General features: G+C 37.5%; 1 protein-coding gene across 14 annotated transcripts in view; it reads left to right on the top strand.

Annotated features, from left to right (window-relative positions):
- The window catches only part of FOXP2 (forkhead box P2), a 432,109-nt gene that overhangs the window by 195,630 nt on the left and 210,878 nt on the right, over positions 1–25,601 (top strand). The window lies entirely within an intron of this gene.

The following is a 25,601-nucleotide window of genomic DNA, read 5'->3' as shown; positions in this document are numbered from 1 at the left end:
CACCAAGAAGAGATTTTGGACTGTCCTTTGAATGTCACTTTCTTAACAGGCACATTGATTACAGGGCTTGGCCTCTGGGCAGCACAGGCAGTCTTCGATGTATTCCAGTGCCTCTTACATCAGGCCTTTCCAAAGCATAATAGTCTGGATGCTAGAGCATGGTTAAAATATTGTTAACTCTCAGTGTGTTTCTGAAGAAAAAAAAAAAAAGAAAAAAAATATATATTCCTTTCATAGAAGTTAGCCAGTCACCAAGCATTTGTATCCAGCCTTAGTTTCACCTGAGTTCTTCCAAACGCTGATGAGGGAAGAATTATTGTAGACCTTGTCAACATAATTCAGGTTCTGAAATGTCCTCCAAAATGATAGGAATTGAATATCAATTGCTGCAAAGGCTTATCTGTGAGAGAGTACTGGGTGGCTTCTATTGGTGAAAGTAGTCGTGTTAAATTGGTGTTAACTGTATCCTCCTTTCCTCCTGCTCAGATTTCTTCTCATGTCTTCCTTATTCACCAATAACATTACTGAAGTCCCCATTGTAGACAGTGGCTTTCTGTGAAATGCCAGAATGCTGTAGCACTGACCAACATTATTGCATTTCTGCCTGTTTTCCCACGGTGCTGTCTTGTTGACTTCATTCCCTTGAGATCCAAAATAATATGGTTCAATCCAAGATGTCTAGCATTACTGTCATCTGCTAAGCAAAAGAACAAAATCAATTGTAAAATCAGTTTGATCACTACCTTGAGCCTCTAGCTACTTTTGAATTTTATGAGGAGAGTAATCTCTAAGTGTTTCTGCAATATCTATATAGCTTACAAGGTATTTGTGGCTACTTTTACTCAAATCTTTAATATTGACTCATTGGATTCAATGCAATTACAAAATGTAATATTTTGTATTTCATTTTGTGCTAATCTGCAGTGAATAAGGAAAATGTAGTGTTCTGTGTTGCAGAGCAGGATCTTTTTTTCTGGAGGCTTTGTTCATCCTCCAGATATGCACTAGTGTTATTTGTTGTGACTGGAAAGAGAGCTTCCATCCTTATGAACACTGTTGATATGAATGGAGTTATGGCTATTCCTGTCATTTTTGGTATTTCCAATTTACCCTCTGCTTCACTGGTGTATGAAGCATTTTATGAACTGCTTTGGCAGAAAAAAAAAAAAGAAAAAAAAAAAAAAGAAAAAAAAAAAAAGATGTGTATAACATGCCTGCTTTCCAAAGTGGCTAAAAAATTTCAGCGGAATTAGCAATGCCCTCTTGACAAAGTTGCATTATTATGAAAAACACCTGAACAGGTGAATGCTTCCTTTGCAGAATATCTTTGCAAGATAAAGACCCTCAGAAGTTTGTAAAGGCCTTCCAAATTATTATCCAGAGAACGAAAAGAACCCAAGCTCTTGTTGATTAGGAAACCTCATGTGAGGCCAGAGTGTAATGATCAATATGAATGTATAGTCATATAGTCATCACTATGTAAGCTGTATTATATAATGTCTTCTTAAACGTTGATATAATTAGGAGTTGGCAGTAGTCGCTCCATAGTAGTTGTAAGAACAGTTCTTGTATTTTTTAATTTCACTTTGTTGTACAGTCTTAGAAGCATTGGGAGAACGTGCTCTGAAGTGCTGAGCACAGACATTCATGCCAACCGACATGAGCATATGTAGGGAAACCTGAGGATTTGGATAGTGTGGGGAAAAACAAAACAAAACAAAACACAACTGTTATTGAATATGTACAAGGATTTTTACTGTTTAATATATTCTGCAGCTAATGTCTCTATACTAGGAGACTAATACATATTTCCAAGCATGTGCTTCCTATGTACACACACTTCTTTTTGAGTCTCTTGTGCTACATTCCCAAATATACTGTTTGCTCCTCTGTTTCTTTTATCCTGATGTGCATAGATGAACAACCAATGTCCTCCCTTACTTTCTTTTTCATTGGCTTGGCCAAGAGGTCAACAGTTCTTAGGTTCCCTGCCCATGACTCCCATGAGTATTTATTCCAATGAGACAAAGCCCAAAAGAAGTATTTACTGTTCCAATAGCAGCTTCACACCAGTGGTCATGTAACATTGCTCTTCCTCTCCTCACATTTGTAATATCAGTCGAACTACTTAATCCTTATCTGGATAAAGGTAAGATGCTTTCCCTCTTATTTTCCTTTTTTAATATTCTTTACTGATGCTAGTAGGGTTATGGAAGGTAAGCAGAAGATGTTATTTAATGAGTTTCCCTTAGAGTGAAGGGTGTTTTCTCAGGCAGAGATAGACCTTCGCCTTTTCTGCAGTGCTCTCATTGATACTGGTGAGCCCCTTACAGTTATCAAGCACTGCTTGCAGTAGCAAAGAAATACACTTTTTTATTGATCAAAGGTCTGACAGGGGTCAAAGAAATAAGTTTATCAGTCCAGTGGGCTCTCTGGCATTTAAGACATCATAACCACAAGAAATAATACAAATGATCTGTGGTCTTATGTTCCCTGTTATGTCTTGTACCTTTGTAGTATGGCCTTCAGTAATCACGAACATTGGCCATTTGTTCTCCTCAGTGATGATTAGGGATATTACTTTTCAAGGTAGCAGTGGCCATTTTCTTCTTCATGCTGATGGCTACGTTGTGATAGTCAGCTGAACATCAGTATCTGGGGGAATCAGCATTTTTTCCTAAGGTAGTCTAGGTAATCTCTGTTCTTTATCATTTTCTCAATCAACCTAGTAGTGCTAGCAGGTAGAATTATTAATGCTTCATGAAGTAAGGTATTCTACAAAAATTCTCCCTCAGAATTAACAAGTTATTGTTGTTATCCATCCATTGCTTGTCCTAGAAGTATAATAATACTGTGGCATCACATATCCTCTTGACATGCTGAGTTATGGTAAAAAAAATCAGAGAATTGTTTGGTGGTTAAACATAAATGTTTAGCAAACATTTGTGTAATATTTATTTATGTATTTTTGTGTAATATTTATGGTAGAGCTGGTTATTCTTTGAAGCCTCATATACTTTTCCCCATTGCAGTTTATCATATCTTTATATCTAGACATCAGGTTTCTCCTGTCGTCACCCATAATAGATAAGCTTTAGGGGAAAATGTGTCTCTAAGACACATTTCTGTTACATTCCTGTTACACAGAAAAATCTCTGCAACTGGGCTTTGACAATGCGTAACAATGTTTAAAGATATAAAAGCTCTGAAGATCTGATTATCTTTACCACTTTTAGGTAAACTTTCAAGACTAAAACTCAACTTAATTAGTGGTTGTGTTTCAGATATTCAAAACAAGTTTTTCAATTATAACTGGAGGTAGGAAATCGAAAGCTCATGTTTATAAGCCTTTAGTATCTGCTTAGCTTTCTAATCCTGGCAGCAGGATTTTAATATGATCATACAAGTAAATTTGCTATTCTAAAGTATGGAAACCAGTCTTATTTCAAACAAACAAACAAACAACATGAGCACTAGAATCCATGTGAAATCTCAGATATCTTTGTAGCATAGGGCTCATGTCTGCACTGTGGCAAAGGTGGCAAAGCTTCTATTTGTAATGAATGGAGATGCCACATCAATCAGTAGTCAATTGAATATGGAGGATGATTTTGCCTAGTTAGTGTCTAGGGTATGATTTATATGTTTAAACAGAGGTTTCCAGGTTTTTTCACTAGAAGCGCTAGATATCTGAGATATCCACAGAGGGTTAGCAGATCTAACACAGAACCAATGTCGGTATCCCTGTACTTTTGGATTGTTAGATAAAAACTGGGCATCATTGCCTAGACTAAATGAAACAGCAACAGATGCCTATATTTAGGCAACCAATGAAGGGACCCCCCTTGTGAAGGGACCTTTTCATTTCTCACTAGGCTCAATTGACTGTACAGATTACAGAGGAAAGTACAGATATTTTGCAGTTGTAGCAGATTGTTAAAAACTAGAAATACATGTGAGGACCTAAATTTAAATGTTTTATGTGAATCCTACCTGCATATTTCTTCCTGAAATGTGAAGTCCAAATAATGCAGAAAGTTTTTACCCATGTATTTAAGCATATTCTTAATCTAAACTGGTCATTGCTGAACTTTCAAGACATGTCCTTGAGGCAAGACTAATGTTTGCCTACACATAATGGATGAGAAATGTGTAACTTGGTTATCTTTTTTGTTTGTTTTTGGTATTAAAATAAATGCTGATGAACAATCCACTGTCTTTTTGTTTGTTTGTTTGTTTGTTTGTTCTAGTTGTTATGGAAAGAGGTGTAATCACAAATCAAAGTTTTAGGTAACTTGAGAAATACTAGCTTTCAAAGACAATCTCTGGACTCTGCTTACTTTTAGTAGGGTCAAATACTACTTTCTGATAAAGTTATTTAAAAGCAGCATAAAAGAAGCCTCTGTATCACCTCATCTGTACTTTTTCCTAGATAAGTTTCTGACCTTTCTCTTACATTTAAAGGAACTGAGGATATTGTGTGCATTCTTAATCTCAGTGGCCAGCTTCAATATATTGATATATGTTCAAAGACGTGTGACTTTTTTGATTTTGTAAGATTTCGTTCACTTTCTACTATTACAAAAAATCTGGATTATAAACAGTTTAAATTATTTCAGAATTTATGCAGGAAGTAAGTAAATAATGGTGGGGAGAGTGAGAGGAAGGATAAGTACAATTCCTAGTGTTGCTAATGTGGCCATCATATTGACCAGGCTGTTTTAAGATAATGCTTTATCTTATTCTTTCCTCTTTAGCAGAGTGAGCAAATTAGACAAAGGAGAAAAAAAATAATAAATAAGTTAGTAAATTAATCATAGGAATAACAAACAATTGTATAGTTATAAACTGAATTCCAGTTTATAGTAGGAAAAACAAGGCAATGAAATAAAATAATAGAAAGGTGCAAGAATAACATGAGACAGAATTTCTCATTCATATAATGTAGACTGCAGATATTCCAGCATGTCTAGTTTAGACCTGTGTAAGTTTTTTGGGCTCTAAAAGTTAGCCATTGATATCAAAACTTGGTTAAAATAGAATTTCTTGGGCAAGCAGGCAGGAAAAGTGTTTATAGAAAATTATTTGCCAAAGTGGCAGGTAATTGCCCCATTCTTAATATGCATTTAGCATTGGATCACAAAAGCACTTCTAAGCCTCTTGATGAGGTATAGTAATGCTTGCAATATTTGCTACATTGTTTTTTTAAAGAACATCCTGGCTTTTAAGTACCATGGACATAATCAATGGATTGGTGATTTTTTTTCCTATCTTTACATTCTATTTAAAGACATTAATTGGAGTTTGAATGGCATGAAAGACATCATGCAAAAATAGGTAGAATAAAATGGGCAACTTAAGAAAAGGATAAAATTTCTTTAAAGTATTCCACATCATGTCTTTGATCAGATTATCAGCTGCTTGGTTATGTTGTCTCTGTGGAGTTGCTGTGGTTTATATAACATCTACAGCTGTGGGGCCCCATCAGTTGTTGCCTACAGCCACTTGTAAACATATTAATGAGAACGAAGATAACATTGTCCTATTTGTTCTCATCTGTACTTACTAGTGAAATGGATAAATTGCTAACTTAGTGTATCTGATGTTGTAATTTTACGTAATCATCAGTGCTATGTTACAGATGACTTTGTCAATGAAGCCATGAAGCCTAGCTAATGTTAACTACATTGCTAGAAACATTGCTAGTTTTCCTAACAAGGAATGGCAACTTGTTCTAACTGCTTATTTCCTTTATTTTCTGCAACTGTACATTTCCTAATTAAAAAGTTGTTATCCTCATGATGTTGTCGACCACAAAAAGATCAGATTTGTTCCTTCCCTCTCCATGAGTGAAAAACAAACAAACAAACAACAACAAAACACACACACAAGAACAACACCAGTAGCTTCCTAAATTTCATTCTGAGATACCGTCCTATTTTCAGCTTAATGAGTTAATGAGACTGGCAACGCTATTTCATTTTTTTCATGCTCTACTTAGGCCTTTATCATGAAACACTCTTCAGTGTTACCTGGAAAACAGGTACAGAGTGCCAACAAGTCTTTTTTTCAGATGCATGCTGCTATCTCTAAGGAAGTTCTTGACTGCTGAGTTTCACACAAATGGAGGATGCTTGGGTGTATTTACTTGAGTTAACCTGGTGCAGGTGTGAACAAAAAAAGTTGTATTTGACCTGCCATCTCCTTGGTAGCTCTGATTGTATTGCTAAGACATGTTCTTTATGTTACAGTAAGCTTAGTTGTTCGCAATGAACTGTAGCTTTTATGTACTTCTTTTATGTACTTCTGAGCATACACATGAGATTGTTCCTTGATAGAAAGTGTAAAATAGCTTGGAAGTGCCAAGAGATTTGCCTAGTTTTGTCAAGAGTAGTCAACTATTCATTTTCTTAACAATAATGTTGAAGTAACAGTTAAAGCAGGGAAAAATGTATCCTATGTCACAATTATCCTCACGGTATTTATATACTTTATCTCATCTCTGTCCTTAATTTTTCTTGACATTTTATCACAAATTTTCTAGAGCAAGATCTTCCTCATGTTCAAAAAAATTATATTTTCATATGCTGTTATTCTACAGCTGTTACTGTGTGTTTTTTAGTTGTTAAGGTTGCTCCCAAATGGGTGATGCTCTCTGGCATTTGCCAGTTACACATATTAAAACAATCTAGTATTTCTTCTGAGGTTGACACAGTACCCATTAGTCATCTTCTCTGTGTAGTGGTACTCCAATATAAAAATCTTGTCTTAGAGAATAAAGTTTAACAGACGATAGCTCCTATCTCAATGGAGGTATGAATTCATCCCCTTGTATCTGGCTATCGTACGTATCCATTTCCAAGCAAATTGACCAAAGACGACATACATCTGAACTTCTTACTTTGGGTTTGTATTTGTCTGCATTCCTGCTATGCTTACAATATGTGGAGTGTTTCAAAGCTGTGAGAATGATCTCACAACCCCATGGTGAGATAGAAAGACACTATGCATATCTCATGGTTTAGAATTTCATTTGCTGGGATCAGTGGGTTGGATTTGAGATGCACTTGGTAACCAAGATTGGTTATCATCTCTGAAAATCAAATCCAAAATTATTTTTCTGTAAGCCACATAAATCATAGCTCTTGTGCCTCAATCCCACGCTACAGCCTCAGGCCAAGTGTTTGGCTGTGAAGGCAAAGGTCCTGGAAGGATATGAAGGCACAGAGACTCTCAGGCTGACCAAGTCAGGCTCAGATTGGTAGAGTAACTTGCTAGCTGCATACACTCCAAATTTCATCAAATATATTTTTGCTTCTTTATTCTATTCTTTCTCCAACTCTATTCATCTCCTGAAGTGCTAAAATGATAGCTGAAAATCACTTAATAAATCTAGAAGTGTTGTGTGTAATAATTTTTTTAAAAGTGCTGGTCAGTGCAGGTTGACCTTACTGCAGAGTCTTTCAAGTGATTGTTCAGCCTGCCCAGATGCAGTTCCAGGTCAGGAGTTCTTGCAGTGAAAACTTGTATGTTAGGAGGAGTTCACATGCTTAGTAAAGTTGGCTTTATTTATTTATTTATAACTTAAGGATGGAAAGGAAAAATATGGAAACATTATGAACAGATTGAACAAGACTGAATATATTTCAAATATGTATTTTTATTAGTGTGCTAGCACTGCTAACACACAGACACAAAAAGGAACTCTCCTCTTTCATTCTTTTTATTATAAATATAATCACCTTCCAAGGAAATTAACATAGAGGATATCATGTGTTTTTGAGAAAGATTTGAAGGAGCCTTCTTACTTACAATCCTTTTGCTTTTTGTTTTGTTTTTTCCAACCTTGGCAATTTCTTCAAATGGCTTATTTTCCTTTAAATGTTTTACAGTGTATTTGCAAATGTTATTAGTCAGGTAATACTGTATTATTAATTCTTTAATATCTTTAAAGCCATACTAAAATGGTAATACTCAAGTATTATATATATCAAGTGGAGGGAAGGAAAACTGTGCTGAACTAAGAAAAACAGAAATCATACTGAAATAAATTACTAGAAGAATTAAGTTCCATATCTGAATAATTTTATTCTAAAGTACAGCTTTACTTCAAGAGTATGAAAGGGATGACATTTTCCCTGACTAGAGAAGGGAAAAATGCACATTCTGAAACTGTTTCCCCCATCTTTTCTTATGCAGAGGTTTTATCTGCTGTTTAATGGGTAAACTTACTGTGAAGTATAGTTGCTTGTTTAACTTTACTCCTATTCAAGTCTTTGATTTTGGCAGGTTAGTTAATTCAAATAAAATTTGTGAAGTTAAGCACTTTCAAGAAAAGGCATAGGAGAACCTAATTTAACCTAGAGTGTCTCTTTTATTCTTCTGTTATTCATTTGAAGTGCCCTATCAGCTTGAACTGACCAACTTCAGTCATTTTTACCCTTTTATTTTTTTCTCTAATGTAAACTGAAATTCCCTGCTGTTCGTGGTATTTTAGTGTTTAGCATCATTTAATGAGCAGGTATCATTAAACTTAAAAGGTCCTTTTCTGTATATCTCTGATTAGTTAGTGAAAGAACCAAAGAATTCCTCTAATTTATCTTTGCTTCCTTGTTATATTTTGATGTTGGCCCATTTTACGTTTCTGTGCCTTTTTATGAAATATGAAATTATAATTTTGGTGTGAAAGTAGGACAGAAAGTGAAGAAAAATCTTTGGTACTGCTAAGATGTGTAAGCTAGTATAGATTGTTTACCAATGAACTAAGAGAATACTATTTATTTTTAAACTTTTGCTCATATAAATATGTGTGTGTGTCTGTGAGTACACGTGTGCATATGTGTATATGTATATATTTATAACATATTTATATATGATAGATACTTATTTTAATATAAGTATTCATTATCTGTGCTTTGCAAATATACTTATTAACCCCTGCCAGTAACCTTTGCAGCTGGGTACATGTATATTCGACACAAAATTCATCCTTTCTTGTACATTCAAAAATCCCATTGAACTCACCATTGAATTTTAATTTTTAGTGAATGTAAGATCAAAGTCCAATTAGTTGATGATAAAAACTCTATGGAATGGAAAAACTGAAAATTATCAGTTATTAGGGTATTCTGCATGTTTTGTGCAACAAACTAAAGATAGCCAAGTAAAAATATTATGATGCTATCTATAAAACAGTCATAACAACAGATTATTCTTTTTGTAATACTAATTTGTTCTGGGTTTTACAGTTCAAGTCCTTTAGAAGGACAGTCCAATTTAAGATAAAACTCATAATTGAAGGCTTATGATTTGTTCATTCAAGTAAGGGTTTTCAGGATCAGGACCATTGTTTATTCTATCATTTTTTTTATTTTAGTGTCTTAAAGATCTAAATGATCAAATCGATACTAAAATGAATCATTTATGTTACTGAGATATTTGCCTAAGGTAATTCATCATTTGCTATAGATATTGCCACATTTTAAATAGTGACAGTTATGGTAATTGACTAATTCAATCCAATATACCATTCCAATATCCATTTCCCATTTTTGATGTGCTAAAAAATATTCAAGCATTTTGATTTTCTTCTTATTTTCTTTTATGAAATAAAATCTGGGAGATAGAAACACTGCGTGAGGAAAAAATAATGAGGGTTGAATGGAAGTAAAGGTCAGATATTATGTAGAAAGTTGCAGATGGCACTGTATGTCATTAACATTGCTAACATCTAAAAAGATGTAACAGTGCTGCCTACTGGTAAGATGTAGTAGTATTAATGCATTAAAGTAAATGTGAAATTACATGTGAGCCATATTCTTCATTGTAACAACGGTGGAGTCTAGGTTTTCACAACCTGATAAGTATTGACAAGATTCATGGGTTTGCATCAGGATTAATAATATGTTCTTATATGTGTCACATGAATGGAAATTAGATATACAAAATGAAAGACAATTATTTTTTCCTGGACAACTGTAAAATTATTTTCTAATGCAGTTCTATACATTCTGAAAAATTTCTACTGAATTTGACTATATTTATGTATAAAATTGGTTTTATTGTCTATCTTGCCCTCCTATTTTATGTTATTTGCGAAGACTTACTGTGTAAAATGCAAAAATGGCAACCAGTTAAATGGTAGTAAATAAGAATTTGTAGCACATGCACCTCTTATCCAAGAAAATAAAATTGCTTTATAAACAACCCAGAAGATTTTCTTTTAGAGATGGAGAAAATGATTAACTACATTGTCTAAAGTTAAACTCTTAAATTCATATTTAAGTGTCATTTTCAGGAGTACCGAGTTATTTGAGAATTAGAGCATTTTGTGGAAATATCTAAGGGAATTATGAGCTTGCTTCTTTGAAACTGCTCTACAGTTTCAAAACAGGTATTGACATCAATAATATAGTAAAATGGAGTATAAGCCAGCTGGGCAAAACTCAGATTTTTCCATCTCCAATACAATGCTTTATCCATCAATGTTTTTAATGACAAATACAGGGAAATTATTTACTTCCATTGATGTGAATACTCCCTAAGTATTTGTTTAAAAATAGACACTTTTTTTTTTCTTTTCTAAAGTTAATAAACAGAAGCTTTTTGAGACAACAGTGCTATTTGTCGATACATCAAAAAGCAAAGACAGAGGTCAAAGCAACAAGCTGGTATTCCTCCTGGGGTAAGCTGCTTTACCCCAGAAGTATGGAGCTGGAAATACTGAGGAGTTCTCCTATCAGCAGGACAAGAGTAGTCATTCATATGCATGGCTCCTTCTTCCCCAGTGTAGGGCCTCTTTCTTGTGTTGAAATATCTTCCCTGGGAGTCACCGATTGTAGGCCAGGGCTGCCTGCAGGAGCTCAGTATCAGTCCTGGAGATGATTCAGGCAGCTAGTGATACTTGCAGCTAATTACCTCGTGCCACCTTGTCCTTGATTATCTTCAGGATAAAAAGGAGGAGATGCTACAAGGAACTGAGTCTAGTATCTTCTTTTAGGCTTCCACTTGAGGATCTGTTGAGATAATAGGTAAAAAACAAAACAAAACAAAACAAAAAAACTAGTTGTAGGAAGGCTGCCCCTTCTTTTAAAAGAAACTTTTTTTTTTTTTTGGTTTGTTTGTTTGTTTGTTTTCTGTTTAACATGTCAATTTATTCAAAACATAAATCAAAGATACATGCAGCTGATGCTGACACACAATCTTTAGAGGGCTGTAGGAATGCAGGGATTTTATAAGTATACAATAATAAGTGAAATCTGAATGCATACTTTTTAGAATGGGATGTTTGATCCAAGATGAGTAACATTTAGGAACCACTTTATACAACAAAATGGCCACTACAGTGTTATGCCATGCAGTCCACTTTCACTTGAACATTTTATGCATCTCATACCTGATTAACAAAGATCCCACTGTGTTCCACATAATTAAGTATCATATCTCAAATACAGCTTTACATGTAAATATCTATGTTACCACTCAAAGGCAGCAATACTTCTAAAATTGAAGTCACTCATACAAATACAATAAAGTTTAAAGAGCATTCCCTCCACAAACTTTTGTGTTTTGTTTGTTTGTTTGTTTGTTTGTTTTTAACTGAAAGTAGAAAGAACATGTCTTTTTCATTCTTTTCCAACAACTTCTCTACATTTCTCCTCTGAGTGGGGTGCCAGCCCTAACAGTGGATAAATGCAGTCAATAAAAATTTGGAATCACATTTATGTTTGATTAGCCTGTTTTTTGTTTTGTGATTTCATCTGACTGCCAAATCTAAGTAACTGAGCCCCATGACACAAAGAATTCAGTATATCATAACATATTGACTGAGAAAGCACTAATAAGTATGGTATAACATTATTATCCCTGTATCCTAAGTAGGCATGATATGAAAACTGGATTTGCATTGTTGTAGCCATTTTTGCATTGTTCTTGCAGGATGAATACAGTAAGTGAAATGTCATCGCAGATTATGTAATAAAATGTCTGAAACTGTAATGCAGCCATGAAAAAATTCAGTTTAACATTATGTGCTGTAACATAATGCAGAGCAATTAGATAAATTACTGTTAAAAATAGATGAAAAATCCATTCCAACGAATGCTTAGCTCACAAAGAGATACTCTTTTCCCTCATACCTTAAAACCCAGAGTGGAAGGTCCAAGAAGCTACCAGACTCATTTGTTTTCCATCATAAATTTTGAGAGAAAGTAAGTTTGATGCAAACAAACTTTAAACTTCTCTTCAGCATATACTACACTCAGGGAGGTTTAAGCCAGAGTTCCTACCTGCTCTTATTATATAAGAAACTGAGATATCCAAGATTAGAACAGAAGTATGGAGAGCCCCAAATCACTTTTTAACTCCTCAATTCAGTGCTATTTTATTAAATAATCATATCTTCCAGTTGCTTCCTGTTGTATGTTGAATTGGTTGGGGTGTTTTGGATGTGAATCTTCCTTTGGTCTTCCAACATGAGGCTAACAACTGGATAGCAATCAGCTGGTGTCAAGTTCTATGGCAATAGCAGGATAACTTACCAGTCAGGTACACTGCAAGATCATATGAAGGTTAGATTCTATCAGGCATAACAAAAAAAATGTTTTCCATTATATTATCAGAAAGGGATGACTTGGATCAATGGAAAAGAAAGATATTGAAGAGTGGATTTTTATGCTGTTCCTAGAACGTTAAATAAGACATATCCAGGATCATTCCCACTACACAGAACAGCTGATATTTTTGTTGTAAATTCTCTGAGCTTGCAAAGCAATTTGTGGTGAGATCCACCTGCTTGTTTGGAATGGTTCCTGAAACATTCTCACTTCTGTGCTGTGTCTGCAGATTGTCTAGAAAAGTGCTAGTTGGCATGAGCAAAAAGCATTTTAAGAACAGTTTTAACAATTTTAAATGTTGGTGTTCATATTCTAGTGTTCGAGTGTTTCTGGGCAGGACTTGATTTTCTGGTAAAGATGCAGCTACTGAATCCCTGGAAGTGGCAGCAAACGTTTACTTTGGATCCTTAGGATCCCATAGGAGTTTGAGAAACTAAGTAAAACTAAGCCTGATGAGCATTCAAAGGAGGGACATCAGACAGAACTTTGAGCTGTTATTAAGCTTAATCAAAGTTCAAAAAGAAAGAATTCCCATCATCCGACTAATGTCATTTTGATATAAAATACACATCAGGTATCCTCATTTGTTACTCAGAGGAGGGCATATGTAGGTAGACATATGTGTTTTATCATGTCAATTCCTGTGATGAGCTGGAGTGATCACAAAAGATCTGGGCCATAAAGAACAGGGTTTAGGTAGATGGTGCCTCTTGTACAAATGGAATCCTTACTCCTTGCAGGACAAAATCTGGATATCTTCCTCAGAACTTAGTTTTCTTCTTTTTAATACCACATTTTTAATTTCATTCAATTTTTAACTGAGTGAGGATGCAGTTTTTATAAAGAAAAGGAATTCCTTGTAGCTGCTGTTTTCTCTTTGTTTCTCTAGGTCATATCTCTATGTTCATCTGTGATTTTTTTCTGTGGAATGCTAGAATTCAGTTGTGTTCATTTTATCCTCACTCTTCAGAAAGTTTAGGTTTGCACTGTTTTTTTCATTGTTCTTCATCTTCCATATTCCATTTATTTTTCTAGCCTAGAACTGGCACTGTCTTTACCAGTAGGTAAGAGACAGCCATGAGCTATGCCTTTGAAACTCTTTGGTGTTCCAAGGAACTTGTAGAAATATACCACTTGCAAGTGCATCTTTTCTAATCTGTCCTGTAGATGTTCCTTTTCTTTTGTGAAAAATTAAGAATCAGAGCATGACAAATGCAACATATTTGTAGTGAAAATTCTTAAATGTTATGGTGGGATAGGGAGGGTGTTTTTTTAGGATCTGCCTTCTGTTTAAAGTCAAAAAAAAAAAAAAAAAAAGGTGATTTAAAAGTCAAACTTGGTTAAAACCTAACTTATTATTGCAATATGTTTGAAAAGTTGCAGAACTCCATTTTGCAGAACTTCCTTCAAGGTGCAATTTGCTTCCTATCAGTCCTTCTTTTCCTTTTTGAATTAATGAGAAAGTGAAGAACCACTGCAATGTTTATATCTACCTGTATGTTGAAGTTTTAAGTAGTAGTGTTCAACGTATCAGTTCCAAGTGCATTCAGGTGTCCTCTGTTCAGCATTGTGGAACTTCAGGTGACTTACTAGTCATAGTGAACCTGGTGAGAATACTTGGGAACTTAAAAGTTGTGAACACGCTTTGAATATCTTGATGAATCAGATCATAACAGAGGAGTAGTATTTGCTTTAGGCTCCAGAAGCTATATAGTTACTTAGATACGCAGTAACATTTTTGTTTACTGTGTCATACCTGGCATTTTGCAGGGCGGCACAGCATTTATCGTAAGGCTTTTTCACAGTTTTCACTCCTCTCCTCACTGTGCTTTTGAAGAGGTGTACCCATGCTGCTGTGCTTTGTGCTCAGTGCACTGTTCTCCATGGCTGCTAGGCATAATCCCTGCAAACTTTGCAGCTCTGAAGGGTCCTATGTGCAAATTTGTGAATCACTAACTGCCTTCAGCATGTGGGGCTATCACAGTGGTGCCTCTCTGTACATACAGTAGCAGAACTTCTGGCACTTAAGTGACGTCTTTTCATCCAGGGAGGCAAAGCTTTGGATTACTTTCATAGACTTAGAGGCTTCAGTGCCACCTGGTATTTCAGGCACTTAATTGCTGTTTTGCAACTTGTCTGTGGGAACTGAGACTGTCTTTCAAAGATGCTTTCAATGTGTTTGTGTTGTACAATGGAAAGTGATGTAGTACATGCTCATTCTACCTGAGCTAGTACTGATCCACGCAAGTACTTCTACATAGCACAGCTGTATGTCCATGCAGAGACGCTCATTTTGGTATTAATGCTGAAAAGCCCTGCTGAGTTTCTGAGTTCCAATCTGCAGCTAGGTTGAATGCTGATGGTTTGTGTTATATTTAACTGCAGAGGGTAGTCATGCCTCTAGACTTCCAAGGGAGACACTGGATTCTAAGCAGCCTTGGTGTTGGAAAAATTTGTCATCTTTTCTGTCCAATAAATTTAATTATTTTCTTAATAGAATTACAGATCTAGTGAGCAGAATGAGGAAACAAAACAAAACAAAACAAAACAAAACAAAACAAAACAAAAAAAAAACAACAAACAAACAGCAATTTGGCAAAGTATTTTGTTAAGACAACCCTCCAAATAAATTAGTATCCAAATCTGGTTAGGAGGACTACAAATAATATGGTAAGGTAATGACTGGTGAATTCGAAATCCTTTTGGCGTGTCTGCTCTTATTTAATTAATTACCCAGGGTACTACTATAGAGCATGTTAGTGAAGACCAAAGAAGATACTCATTGGTTAGAGTTGTCACCACTAACAGTACTAAAAGAGTAAGAAAAGCTTTCAGCACAAAATAACTGTCTATACAGGGTTAAGGAAATCATAGTTCTGTCACCATTAAATTGATCTTAGAAAGATATGTCGTATCTTTTATTTCATATTTTAGCCATCAACAGTGGTATCTTCAGTACCTATAAAGAACACAATGGATGTAGCAGTCAGAGAACCAGAAAATTAGAATATTTTTGCCTCAAAATAAGTTAATATATTCAAGAGGGTAAATTGAATTGCAGGAACCTAGACAAAAGAGACATTGGGGTGAGGAAATCACAGTGGGGCACACTACAGTAGATCTTAGGCCACCTTGTTTTTATTCCTGTCTCTGCTGCTGGTTTCCTATGTGACCTTGGTCCAATCAGTTCTGTATTTCATGCCTCAGTTTTTTCATCTGTTAAAAAATGGGGATAATGATACTGACTTGCTGATGAAAAATGCCTTACAAAATGTGGGTGCTATTAAAAGCAGGGTATCAGATCACCAGGTCGATAGCTAATGGTTCATGAATTTGAAACTGTAATGTAAAGCTATGTAATTTGTAACTATGATTTACTACAGGTAAAATATTCCATTTGAGTCTGAGCCTTAGTTAACCAAAACAAACATGAGAGGTTGCAGGGAGAAAGATTTTTTAATGATGATTCAAGGACTTAGTGTATATGTATAGTTTGACTACTTATTAGATGCGATAAATTTTTAAGCCACATCTAAAACTGTTTGGAACAGATGTTCTAGAGTGTTGCAATAGATGCAATGTAAGAATGAGAAGATGTTAGCAGAACAACATTATTAATGCTTGTGCAATGATAGCCAGGTTAGCTGTGAATGATTTGATCTGCACTTCACATTGCAGGCCCATGCAAACATAGAACTAACAGATGAAGTTTCAGTATAGCACTGCTGCACAAAGTTTGTCTTGGCTAATATATGGGACGTGACTTACTTTGCATATGCTGGACCAGTGATCTGAGCACGTGCAGAAAGTCTGGTGCGTTCCAAGTTTGTCGGAGTTACTATGCACACTGAGTAACTGTGAGAGTTGGCCTGTGCATGCATGGTGAACTTCTGCAAACACTGCTATACATCCTCTGGCCTTTGCATGTGACAGCCAGAGATGGCTCAGGTAATGTCTACAGTACTCAAATTCCATGCAGCCAGGATTACTACTGTACTGGATAAAATCATAGGCTTCTGGCAGAATTTAGGCAGAACAGGCTCTCTGGAAGTGATGTACTTCCATCCCCCACTCAAAACACAGTTGACTTAGATCATGCTGATTGAGGTCTTCCCTAGCAGATTTTGAATATCTGAGGATGGAGACCTCTTCCAGTGTTGGATCACTTCACTGTGAGGATTTTTTCCTGTCATCTTATCAGAAATTCCTATGTTGCAACTTGTGTGCGTTGCCTCTTGTCCAGTCACTGTGCACCTCTGGCTCCATCTTGCTATACCTTACCACTAGGAGTGGTAAGACACTAGAGGGATCCTTACATAGCCTTCTATTCTGAAGACTGATCAAACCCAGTACCTCTCTACATGACATGTCTTCACTCCCTTGACACCTGGATGGTCTTCTGTTGGACTCAGCATAGTATGTTGGTGTCTTGCACAGAAAGTACACAGATGCATTGTCACAAGTGCTGAATAGACAGTAGAACATTTCCTTTGACCCAATGCCCTCATTTTTGCTGATGTAGCAAGCCTTCTTAGTTGCAAGGATACTGCCAACTAATATTCAACTTGTCCATCAGGACTCCTCAAATCCTCTTCTGAAAAGCTGTTGTGTATCCTGTTGACACCTCACCGCTTGTAAGGGGTTGATCCTGTATAGTTGCAGTACTTCACACTTATATTTGATGAGGTTCTGGATGAAGTTTTTCATCACCTTACTCCTCTGGCCTATTGAGCTCTCTCTGAATGGCAGCCATATATTGCTTTCACATCCCACACATTCCCTGAGTTTGGTACCAACCATGAATGTGCTGAGGGTGAACCCAGGCTGTTAACAAAGATTTTAAATGGTGTTGGTGCCCATACTGTTTCCTGGAAAGCATCACTGGTATCTGGCTGCCAGTTGGTTTTCATACAGTACATGTCAACAAGTAGAAAAAAATGTGTTGGAGAAATAGGGTCTTAGCTGCATACAGGCTGATGAGCAGAGTGGAGCTGCTGTAGTTAATAGAGAGCTCTTCTGCATGCCAGAAATTATAGATGTCTCCACATTGTGATAGAGCCAAACCTCTAAAAGGCTGCAGTACAAAAATAGGACAATTATCTAAAACTGTTAACATGCGTAGGCCTCAAAGATATAAGAATAGGAAAGGAGGCTAATATGACATGTAAACAGTTGAAATGAGGGAAAATTTTGGCTGAATATCAATTACATGTGATTAATGTGAAATGTGAAATGTGAAACAGTGTCTTCTATTACTGCTGAGTTCTATCTAGCCCAAATCTTACGTTTTCGCTCTTGTTCACTGTGAAAGATAGAGGCTGAATCTTGTGATAGTACTGTGTTTTCTAATATTTGTATGTTTAGTATTTTTGATGTCTGTGGCTATTAAAGGAGAACTTTGCTGAATTGTTAAATGCTGTTCTTGTGATTTTCACCCCTGAGTGTGCAAGAACTAGAGCAGGGCTGAAATATAATGAAAGTTTGGGTTGGAGAACTACTAAACACAGGTGTATACTTCAGTTCAACATTACTGTGTAGCTTTGTTTATGGAATACATTTTCTCTCTTTTAAATCCTTATCATTGTGTACTCTGAATAGCTTTTTCCATTACTTTTTTTTTTTTTTCTGTAAATGCTGTTTTTTTTTTTTTTTCCCCTAATGTGAAAAGGAAAAAAAGGGGGGTTATCAGCTTGAAAAAGAAGGTTTCTTTTTAATGACTGGACTTGAAATGTCAAAGAAATCCACACTTCTGCCTAATCCTGTATGAAATCCCATTAGATAGTGGCTCCAATGAAACGTAGAGCTGAATTAGTTTCTGAGTGTTCAGATCTGGTGATTCTTGGGATAGAAGTCTCTGTTTGTGAGTTTAATGCTTCCTACACTCCATATACTCTGTACCACTAAATCAGTGTAAGCCTGGTGCAGTAGCATAATCTGCTTTACTAGTTAAAGTTAAAAATTAATCTTTTAAATATCTCTTTCTGCTATTTTATCTTGGTAGTACTCTTTTATCCTTATGCTTTCCCTAGGTACTAGCTCTTGAAGTTAGTTATCGTTATTTAAGTTGCCACCCAACTAACACAAAATTAACTAAACCCATTTCTAAGCAGAGTGTTTGGCACTCTTTTTGCTGCAACGGAGTGCACCTGTTTATACTAGACCAGAATTTGCCCCAAATGTCTCATTTAAAGAACAACATCAATGATAATTTCGACTACTCGCATGCCAAATCCTGTCAAAACATTTTTGTTTCTGCACATCATCATTATTCGTTTATGACTGCATGGCCGTGGGAAAAAAGATTTCTTCGTTAATTACAGACACGGAGCCTGCAGAGGGAGCTCAAACCATTGTTTATGTGGGCCTCACTAAAATAGCAATTTTCTTCTACAGGCACTAGAGTGACTTGTTATTTAAATATAACAGAAATTTGTTCTTTAGTTTAGGAGGTTTATATATTTGGAACCTAACTATTTTGGAGATACAAGTGCAAATAAGAGAATCTGAGAAGTGACTGGGAAGAGTGAGGATTTCTGGGACTTGGTAGGTGGCACTGTTTGAAATCTCCAGAGCTGGAACATCCACACCTCCAAGTCTTCCTTTTCAGTCCTCATTCAGGATGGAAAGCAGCTTTGCCAGGTCACTGAGCTGTCAAGTCAGAGCCAAAATAGTGCAGAAAGAAATCAAAATCTGTGAGCTGGAGCTTTGATCAGGAACATGGAGCCTCAGGACAAATGAGGCCAGGAATAGACACAGAGTGGAGGCTGCTGCAGGTCCTGGTGAAGGAAGGACAGACAGCACCTTATTTTGGGTGGGAGCAGGTGACAAAACTTCTGGTTGGATGAGCTCTTTGAAAAGCATTTGATTTGCTTTGCTAACTGTGATGCGTTTCATCGTGAATGTCATGAGAGAAGGGAGGTACGTAACTACCACAGGAAGGAACTACTAATACTGCAACTTAGCTGTGAAAAAGTAAACAGGAAAAAAACAACATACAAATCTGGCAAGCATGAAACTGGTGGTGATGTTGAGAAGGACAGTACTGCATGCCTTGGGCCTCCCATTAGCAGGTGCAGGGAAGGGCTAGCATTGACCAAGTCAATGTCCCTGTCCTGCTCTGGGGATGCACCATCTCTAGTAGGCCTCTATCAAGCAGTTGTGAAGCATATTGAACTTCCCATGCTTTTCTTGCTGCTGAAAATGAGAAAGAACTCCATTTTTCTATCCTGTCAGATATTTTGGCCTTGCAGAAGACATGAGTGTGTACACAGCCAGGGCCTGGGAGCCTGCACCATCTCTCCTGCCCAACTTGTCTGCTTGTCTGCTGTGAAGGCAAGAAGTATTTGCTATTTTGTTGTTCTGAGAGTTCTTTAATAATTCAGGATGGAGGAATGGTTTTAGTGGTACTTTTTTTTTTTTTTTTGGGGGGGGGGGGAGTTATCCCTATAATTGCCTCTTATATCTATCTATTGGTAATGAACAATGAGCTCTGGCAAACTCTTGCAACAGCCTGAAGTTAAGATTAGTTTTCATAGCTGATCACTAATTGCAATGGCCTGATAGAGGCAAAAGAGATCTGTTCATGTTTTGGTCTTTCTAGTGAAACTGTAAATATTACCAGACTCAGTGAGGCAGATGGTGTATGAGTTCATATTGAAAAAATGACTTTGCAATGATAATCTAAACTGTGCTTTCAGGGGCGGGGTTTCACCTATCCTTCAGGTTTCTTTTACACCTTGTGTATGTGGCAGAGGATTTTTCAGTTCTCTCTTGAGCTCTGAGTAGTGTAGGATATCTGGCTGCTAATTCACTAATATGTGAATTAAATCTTTCTAGATGGCTTGTATTATTCATGTATTTTTAATTTGCTGAAATAAATCTTGAGTCTGAAGTGCTTATTATAAATTTCCTACTTGGAGAAAAGGTGTTGCTATATTAACAGTTCTTTTTCTGTGTGTGTGTGAACTAAACACTGGTGATAAACACTTGTGAGCAAAAGCAATGAATCAACTAATCAGTGGGTTGTAAGTGAATGGAAACTCACTTTTCTTTCTTGTGGTATCTCTAGCTTCACACTTACAGGTTCGTGCTGGTAAACACACACAGATCTCTAGTATTGGGGTGGTTGTTGGGGGGGAATTAAAGCAGAGGTGTAGGCACCTGCTCCCTTACCCCCCCCCCCCCCCCCCCTCATATATTCTAGTTTCTTTTATTGTCAAAACCTCTCCAAGTTTCAAGAACACCCTGGATCGAGGCCTTTTTTTTTTTTTTTCCTTTTTTTTTTCCTTCCATTTGTAGTTTATTGCAAACAGAGGCTTTAAGGAATATACTTGCCCACCTCACTGTTTTTAATCTTCTATCCTTGGTCACATGCTATACGTAAAAGCTGTTATAAACCAGTTGGTTCCTGACTACTTGTGTGTTGCACTGTAATGGCATTTTCCTGTTTGCAACAAAATGTTATCTACCTTGAATTCACATGGCTAGTGAGTTTTGTATCCACAGCAGGCAACTACAGAATGGTCAGGCAAATAACCATTTTTACTGGCTTTTTTTTTCTTCTTAGTAATAACAAATTGATGTAGAGTAAGTGTTAAACTTACTTGTGAGTTTCCACAAAGATGTTTGTAACATAGCTTGTTAATCTTCTGAAGGAGAAAAAGACGTAAGTGTTGACATAGTGTTAACGATTAAGTAGTTTGGGTTTTGAGTGGAAAAAAACATAACCATCACTGGAAACCACAGACCTCTTTTTTTGTCATTCATGAAGTGAAAGATGTTTTGAATACAACCTGTGTACATGAACTTCATGTGTGACATGCATCAGCTGCTTGGCTTATCCGCTGTTCCCTTCTCGTGCCTGGGCTCCCCTGATCACCCTCACTTTCTTTGTGACAGTTTGCAACCAGACTTTCTCCTTAAGTTTATTCTCTCCAAGAAGCAACAGCAGGCAGGATTGTTCACCCTTGGATCCACTCCAGCCAGACTGACTCTCTTTACCCAGGACAATTTTTCAAGACAAGTCTTGTGCCCCCACTTGCCCTCAAATGCCCCTGTGCCATGCAGAGGGACGCACAACTCACACCGTTGTCATCATGCTGTAAGACCCCTCGCTGCTGATCTGTGGCCCAATCTTCTCAATATTTAGGGCACTTCGAACTGGAAAATGAATGAAAAATAATTACTGTACTTTGTATCTTGTAGTCACCTCGAGTGCAGAGAAGTTGCAGGCCAAGTTTTATAAATTGTGAACGTGGCGGCTCTGGCGCTGCGAGGGGCCCAGCCCAGAGTAGCGTGTACGTGCTCCAGTCCTCACCCACTGCTGCAGGTTTGGGTTTGCTTCTTGGTGTTGCCTTACCAAGCACTATAGGCATGGGGCTGAGAGCCACCACACACTTTCCCAGGTGTGTTCCTGGAATGCTCCAATGGGATGACAGCAGCAGGAAAAGCATCTGCACTGCAGAATGAACTTGGATTTGCTCAATGACTTTTGACTGCCAGTCAAAACATCTTTGGGAAGTGAAAACCCACCTACAACTAGCACCCAAGGTTTTGTGTGTTACTCAGTTCGTGTCTGCATGTAGCAAACAGCAGACGTTGGAAAAACAAGAAATTGATACGTAGCTTACAGAGGCCAAGCAGTCAATCCTTCCTCTTCTCTGTGCGTGTGTGTAATTGCTGCCGATGTTAATTGCTGTTAATTGAGTATGTTGGGAGGAAAAAAAATAAAAAAAAAAAAAAAAGACAAGCTTGCTAAGCAAGCTTACCTTTAAAGATGAGAAATTTGGAGTGCCTGCATTAAAGTTGTTCCTGACCTCTTCTTTAATTATCCTTGTTATGTTCCCCTTATTAAAATACAGTTTGAATAGGAACAGTACAATTCTGATATCCAGCTATTTAACTCTAGTAGTCTAAATGTAGTGAGTGGCATTTCTATACCAGGAAATAAATAACAAAATTTTATTTTGGATTTTTTTTAGGTTTAAATACAGTAATGCGTATTCTGTGACCACATATACTGTATAATGCAAATACACAACATTTAAACCTGGTAATTATTCTGTAAACCCATGACTGTGCCTCCTTCCAACTCTTACTTACTCAAGCAGTCTGTCTTTACTCTCACACATGTAAAGGTTTTGCAGGGTTAAGCCTGTGATTTCTAGTTACCAGTATTTATATCGATACAGGGATTCCCTAAATATCATCCAAGCATCTCGGAATTTATATTACTTGATGATGTGTTCTGTTCACATTTCTTCCTCTTAGTTCCTTGTACTGCTCAGGACTGTTATTAAATCAGTTCTGTAGCTTATCAGTGCAAGGCTTCCTTATAGATCGTGCAGTACTAGAGATAGCATCCAACTGTTGCAAGAGCTGACAGTTGTCCAGAGGATTACGACTGTGATCATATCGAGTTTGGGGGGGATCCTGACCTGTTATATGTTCTTTTGCATAATTGTTTCTGGAGGCAAAAGGGCAGAAAGGGTGCAGAATTAGAGCAACGCATTTGACGGGAACTTGTCATCTGAAAAACAGTTTGCATTGCCTGTCATCTTTTGTTTGGTAGAAAACAGGCTGTGACATAATACCTGTCACTGCCAGCGGGTTTTTCTCTGCACCCTGGAGTGAAAAATCCCATGCAGTAGCAGCCTGAGGTCTAGGCTACGTATGTGACTGCACAGGACTGGCTATTTGAGAGGTCTGTATTTGCATGCAGGGGCCCACCTGCCCCAATTAGGGAGGGAAGGAGATTAAAAGAAAAACGAAAAAACTAATGACAGCCTTGATCCTGGGAGAGGAGATCGAAAATGTCTTCTGAGTTTTTGTTTTCTGTTGGGCCAGAAAGAATTTTGTGAAGAAGAGGGAACGATAAATGCCAAACACGCCAGGTGCACCTCCAGGTCATTAGCATGGAGCTGGCCTGAAAGCTGCTGGCAGTGCCAGAAAGTTTGGAATAGGAAACTTACACTGGACGGCACCGTTTGTTGTATTATGGTGAAAAGATGGCAGGTGAAAGGGAGAGAGAAATTCCTCGATACTTGAAAATATTTGTTTAATGAGAGAATAGTACTCAGTGTTGTGGTATCTATGGGGAATTTATGCCTTAAAATTAGTTCTAATCTGGGTAATAGAGTAGGTGTATTGACTGACTGTTTTATTTAAGAATGTAGACAGCGTTTTAGGGGCTGATGATGATGCCATGAGAAAACTAAGGATTCTAAGGTTTTTGGCAAATGCAGTGATATCCTAGCCATTGAGAAGCTTGTCCTCCAATTAATATGCTTCCGTGGTTTTATTTTTTTATTATTTTTATTTATTTTTTTGCTGTAGCGCATATGTTTTTTGCAATTATTGTTTGTTAGTTTGTTTCTGACTCAGGTTTTGGTCAGCGTTTTGTTGTCTTTCTAAATGCCTGATATAAAATATTTAGGACTGAACTCAAGGTTAATGTCATTTTAACCAGCCAAACTTGACGTACCTCTGATAGAGCTTTGTGGAAGAGGCACCTATCGCTTGATAGCTGTGTGAAACTGTTGCCTACAGAGATGGGCTCTTGACACTGTCTGCCAGCCTCAGGCTGTCCGCTTTGTGTCTGCTTTAATTGAAAATTAATAGTTAGGGGGTTGCTATGGAAATGATACCATTGCTTGCAGACAGCAAACCCAGCTTTTTGCAAAGAGACACTAGTGGTATTGTTTGTCCTTGTTGACCTCAGAAGTTCAAAAGCCTGGAGGAGGAAAGGAGATGCAAATATTTTACTTAAAAAAAATAATTTGCATATTTATAACATTATTTTTGAATGTCAGAGATATCAAGTTTTTTTTTTTAAACAAACTTTTGTGGGTAAAATGAGAGAGTAGGCTTTTAAATGTTATGTTAATTGTTATTACGCTGCTTTGCAGGTTGATAAGGCAGTGTTGCTGAAGAGCATATTATGTTATCATTCTAGTGAATGTAAACAGATTTGTGCGAAAATGTTATTTGACTGATGTGATAATGGAAACTATCATTTATTTCCTCTGGAGTACATAAAGTCATTTGTATCGTTGTATACATTATTCACAGTTTCTTTGAAACGTGAAAGCACCGTAAAACTGTGGATAGTTGGAGAAAATGAAAAACATGAAAAAAGTGGATCGGGGAACCTTTTTTTTTTATCAAAAGGGAGGGAGCAAATAAACAACATGCACCGAGCACAGAACAACTACAACTAAAATGCAAACTCTTTTTTTTTTTTTTTTTCCTCTCCCCCAAACGTTGGCACTGCCTAAATCATAGTTGGACATACAACACGTCATGTGAGGGTAGGCTTTTTCTCGCTTTGTTCATTCCTGTGATAACGCATGTGTTCCTATCTGCGTGCGTGCAGCCACCCCCAGCCAGCCACCCAGCGACTGCCTGGGATCGATTTTTATGTATTTATTTATTTATTTTCCTTCCCGAAGAGAGGGCTTTCTGGACCTCCGCTTCCCAGCGCAGAAGTGCTAGCGCCGCGCTACCTAATGAGTAAAAATTTTTGAATCCGAAGTGAAGAAAAATAGCTGCCACGCAGAATATTAAACTGTTCCCTATCGCGGAGCGAAAAGAATAAGTGCTTTCAGTTCATTTCAGAGGAGGTGGAGAACCAGCCTAGCCTCGGGGGTTGAAGGTGAAATGTGAAATTTGCTGTAATTACTTACCCCAAACGTCTGTATTAAAGGCTATTAGGAGCAGTTATTCTAAGCACTTCTTTCCACGTCTTCCCCCCTCCGCCTCGGCTTCGGAGGCGCTGCGGCGGCGGGGGCCGGGCGGCGGGGAGCGGGGCCGCCCGCGGCATTGTTCGCCCCGGCCGCTCCGCGCCGCTCCGCACCGCTCCGCGCCTCCCCGCGCCCGGCCCGGCCCCGCCGCTGCCCCGCCGCGGCTCCGGGGCTGCCGGAGTCCGGCGCGGCCGCCCGGGGGGAGCTGCGAGCCGAGCGTGCGGCGCGGGGAGGGGGGAAGGCACGG

This window comes from Anas platyrhynchos, chromosome 1 (assembly GCF_047663525.1).
Source record: "Anas platyrhynchos isolate ZD024472 breed Pekin duck chromosome 1, IASCAAS_PekinDuck_T2T, whole genome shotgun sequence".
NCBI lineage: Eukaryota > Metazoa > Chordata > Aves > Anseriformes > Anatidae > Anas > Anas platyrhynchos.
Note: the sequence above shows the minus strand (reverse complement) of the source record. Positions and strands in the feature narration are given on the sequence as shown.